At 48.8% G+C, this 5,146-nt stretch overlaps 1 pseudogene; it reads left to right on the top strand.

The window, feature by feature from the left end:
• Positions 1 to 4,802: 4,802 nt before the first annotated feature.
• Positions 4,803 to 5,146, top strand: LOC118571357 (annotated as a pseudogene).

A 5,146-nucleotide genomic window follows, 5' to 3' on the forward strand; every position in this document is an offset into this window, starting at 1 on the left:
CTCATGCTTATATTGCAAGCACTTTATATCCTAAGCCATCTGCCCAGCCTTTAGAATTCCTTTTCAATGACCAGGAGACCTCAAAAAAATGTTCCACAATAAGAGGGTCTGAGCAGCTGGGCATGAAGGCAGATCCTCTGTCTTCCTGTTCCAAAAAGGATTTCCCAGCCTCCTGGAGTGGGCTGGTGCCAGGACAGGGGAGCCCCCTGTGCTGAAATGACAGGAAGCTGGGTGGTATAATCTATCGTCCACTCCACAAAAGACAGGAAATCCAGAGCCAAAGGTTGAAAATCTGACCTCAGCTCACCCGGGCTTTGTGTCGGGGGCCCCAATGAAAGACGGCCGCACAAAGGCAGTGAAAGAAGAGATTAGGGCTTGGCCCCAGGACAGGAAGAGATGAGATAGTCCCAGACCAAGCCACCAACTCCAAAGAGCTGGGCAGAGGCCTGTCCATCCACCCTGAGACAGTGTCTAAGGAAAGCCCTCCCTGGGAAAGGTGTGTGCAAGGCTCTCTAGAAATGTCTACCTAGGTCTGTTTCAGCCCATCCAGTTCCTGGGCTCTAAGGTTGCAGGGGGAAGGGGAAAGTTGTGAAGCTCTAAGAGCGGGTGGCTGGAAGTTCTACCTCAGAATATCTCTACCCATCTCAGGAGAAGATTACGCAAATTGAGCTAACAGCTAGTTATAACCCGTTACATTTGGTGGTATCTGTGATTTACCTTAAGCCCTTTACTTCATTTACTCCTGTGAGGCTGGGATTCCTGTGCCTTTTACAGAAGAGGCTCTGAAGGAAGGACATACCAGGGAGTGGACTCCATATAGTCCTTGCCAGTGGCTCTGGACCACCTACCACAGAGGGTCTGAGCTGGGGGCCTTTCCCATCTCCTTGCCCAAGGCCTGCTCAGAGTGTGTGGTAACATGTCAGAGGAGAGACATGAACTGATATGACTGTGAAAGAGGCCACATAGCTGGCAGGTGTGGGAATCCCTAAGTTTTGGGCTGTATCTACTCAGGTTGTTTCTGCAAATTCTTTGCCAGGTTGGCTAGGTTTTTTAAATACTGTAAAAGTAATTGCTAAAAGCATTTAGTGAATGCTTATTGTGAATGTTACCACTGTAGTAATTCATCTCCTCACAATAATTCAAACCCACTAGGTGTTTATATCTATCTATCTATCTATCTATCTATCTATCTATCTATCTATCTATCTACTTATTTATTTGTTTGTTTGTTTGTTTGTTTACTTCAAGACAGGTTTTTACATAGCCCAGGCTGGCTTGGCACTCACTTATGTAGTAGAGGATGACTACCTTAGTCCCTGGATCTTCATGCCTCTACCACCCAAGTATAGGGATTACAGGCTCACGGCACCACGCAGTGCCGGTTAATCAGTTCTCTGGTCTATTACACAGAGTACCAAGCAAGCTTACCTTCCTATTGCAGGGTGGCTGCAGGAACAAGTATTGTTAGCTATGGCAGGCCCCTCTCTTCGGAGTATTTGCAAGCATCCTGCTGCATGAGCTTCATCTCCAGCCCTTACTTTAACACATTATGAGACTGCGGCAGCATTGGAAATACCGATCTAAGCAGGTCAATAACAGCAAAGCCTGCGGCCTTCACCTGTTACATCAGAAAGTCAACAAAGCATGAGGGAATGGCGGCCATCCTCCGGTTACAACCTCACAGGCCAACACACCCCACAGAGGCACTGGGCAGACAGAAGCCAGATAGAACCTGGAAGGGATAAAATATCATTCTCCCGCAACAAATCAAGTCAATGCCACCACCCTGCACCCAAGAAGCTCATAGTCCACCTGGAGAAGACATTAGGCACAGGATCTCGATGCCGGGTGACCACAGGGACTCTTCAGTGGGGTGCTGTGGGAGAGGCAGTTCTGCCCAGCATGGCTGCAGAGAGCAGAAGTGATTGCTTGTGAAGAATCAAGGTTCATTTGCCCAGGAGAAAGTAGAAAAAACACCCCAAAGAGAGTGGCCTGTAAGGACAGGCCCTGTGTAGTAGGCAGGTGAGCTTGGTGGGGGACTCTGTGACAGAGGAGGGAGTGGAGGAAAGCTTTCTCGCTCACTTGACCAGAACCTACTACCTCTCTTGGGCACCACTTTGACACCTAATACTTAGAACCCTGTGTTGGCCCCTTTTCCAACTGCACCTGCCCCACCAATCCGGGAGCCCAGAGCATCACCTCTGAGATGCACGCCAACATTCATGAGAGAAGAAGAGAAGGCCAGAGAAGTGGGGGTATCACATGTGCTCTTGTGCCACCCCTCCTACACACACCCCCAACAAGTGTGGGGATGGCATCTCATCCTCAATAGTGCCAGGACACATATAAGGCCACAGGAAAAGGCAATTCATTCTCCCGAGGGGGGGGGGTCTCATTGATGGGAATGGGTAGATAGATAGCTTTGATGGCTTAATCATCATTTTCTACTTGACTGGACTTAGAATCTCTGTGGAAGATAGAAGATGTACCCTGAATGTGAGTGGACCTGTTCTGTGGGAGTCAGGCAGAAGGAGAAAGATGGCTGAACACACTCATTCCTCCCCTCCCCCATGTTTCCTTCTCCCTCCTCCTCCCCTTCCCTCTGTGGTGACCCTCAGAAGTCTTCAGATGGCTGGAATAGGAAAGGGCCTCCCTCACATCACAATACATTCTCATTTTTTTAAGTAGATAAAGAAAAATCCACTTAGGTATGGAGGTACACATCTGTAATCCCAGGATTTGGTAGGTTGAGGTTTCTGTGAGTTCAAGGCCAGTCCAGGATTCACAGTAAACACCAGACCAGCTGGTATAGCTAGGGAAATGCTGAGAAAAACAAACAAACAAGCCTGGGGAGGCAGAGGAGGTGGATCTCTGTGAGTTCGAGGCCAGCCTGGTCTATAGAGTGAGTTCCAGGATGGCCAGAGATACACAGAGAAACCCTGCCTCCAAACAAACAAATAATAACACCCTTTCCCCCCTAAGAGGAAGAGCTCTGGCTCAGTTGGTAGAGTGATTGCCTACCATGTAGGAAGCCCCACGTTTGCTCCCCAGCATGGCATAAAACCAGGCCCAAGAGCATGTACCTGTAATCGCAGCACTAGCAACCTGGTGGGGAAGGCAGGGTGATCAGAAGTTCAAGATCGTCCTTGGCTGCATAATGAATTTAAAGCCGGCCTGGTAACATTCAGTCAATCAGGAGTTCAAGACCAGCCTCACACTGAGTTGGCAATCAGCCTGGGTTACATGAAAGCTTAACTCAATAAACAAACAAACAAACAAAAACCAGCCTTCGAACTTAATCATTTCTTCATCACTTACTGCTGTACACAGCCTATTCTAGAGGATGCAGAATACACAAAGGTAAGAGGCCCCTTTATTCTTATTTATTGATTGATTGTTATTTTTGTTTCCGATACATCCTGAGCCCAGTTTCCCCTCATCTACTCCTCCCACTCCTCTTCCCATCCCCCAAAGATCCACTCCTCCTCTGTTTCCCTTCAGGCCTCCCAGGGATGTCCACCAAACAAGGCATAACAAGATACAATAAGACTAGGCACAAACCCTCAGCTCAATGCCGGGCGAGGCAACCCGTAGAAAGAAAAGGGTCCCAAGAGCAGATGAAAGAGTCAGAAACATCCCACTCCCACTGTTAGAAGTCTTGCAAGAACACCAAGCTACACAACCGTAACATATATGCAGAGGACCTAGTGCAGACCCGTATAGGCTCTGTGACGGTTGCTTCCATCTCTGTGTGCCCCTGTGAGCCAAGAGACCCCTTTATTCTCAATAAGAGATTAAACCCTCATATAATTACTTTCAGAATATTAAGGAATGACCTTCCACAGACATAGAATAGGCATTTTTATGTGTGTTTGAGTGGATATGGAAAAATCTAGAAAGATTCATACCAAAATTTCAACAGTTGCTGTCTCTCTGAGGGTGAGTTGCTGGCGACTGTTCCCTTTTTCTTTTTTATATTGCACTGTCTAGATGTTTCATAATGACCTTGAGCAAAGAGGAAGGGTGCTCTCATTTTCCCAGGCGCAAAGAACTGCAGGAAAAGTGCTTGATAAGGTTAGTGTTCAGAGGAGTACCTAGAGTCTTAGGAAGCATGAGGATTTGGTGAAGTTGGTGTCCTTCACCTGATGCCCAGATGTGCAAAGGGTCCCCTGAGATAAGAGTGGAGCAGAAAGAAGAGGTAAGTGCAGCATGGGCCAAGCCTTAAGGAAGCAGAACTCTGCGGTGGTCAAACCCACCTCTAGAGCCCCAGACATCTGGGTCTCCCCACTATGTCTAGGAATAATCCATCTGCATCCCTAAAAGGAGACACAATGTCTCCTCGCTAGTGAGGCCACCGAGCACCACTGAGACAATACTACATAGATGAAACATGTCTATGCAGCAGCAAATTCCACCCCAGCATCAAGCGATGCCTCCTTTTCGCTCAGGCTGGTCCCCCCTGCCAGCTAGGAGGATCCATTAGCACACTCATGTCTTTCTGCCTCTCTGGGGCTTACTGGTGCCTCGAACACATGCTGCTGCTGTTCACACACCTACATCGAGTCGGCCTCTCCATCCACCAGGCCCTTTCTCCCTCACTCTCAAGGCCGCCTCACACCCTTTCTGCCATGGCAAAGCTCTCTGTATCCAGATCCTACTTTGCATGCTTCGCCTTCCCCAAGTGGGCTGGCTAGTTTTATGCCAATTTGACATAAGCTAGAGTGACCAGAGAACCCCAAGTGAGAAAAAAAATGCCTCCACAAGATCAGGCTTGTGCACTTTTTGCGGGTCTTGGCTCCAAGATGACCAAAACAAGAAGAAACAACGGTCGTGCCAAAAAGGGCCGAGGCCATGTGCTGCCAAACTGCACCCGGTGCGTGCCCAAAGACAAGGCCATTAAGAAGTAAGTTAGTCGTTTGGAACACCGGAGAGGCCACTGCTGTCAGGGACACATCCGAAGCAAATGTCTTTGACGCGTATGTGCTTCGCAAACTCGGTGTCAAGCTGCATTACTGCGTGAGCTGTGCTAGTCATAGCAAGGTAGTCGGGAATCGATCCCGGGAAGCCCGCAAGGACCGCACCCCCACCCCCACCGCGATCTTGACCTGCTGGAGCTGCACCACGACCTCCACCAAAGCCCATGTGA

This window comes from Onychomys torridus, chromosome 21 (assembly GCF_903995425.1).
Source record: "Onychomys torridus chromosome 21, mOncTor1.1, whole genome shotgun sequence".
NCBI classification, from domain to species: Eukaryota; Metazoa; Chordata; class Mammalia; order Rodentia; family Cricetidae; genus Onychomys; species Onychomys torridus.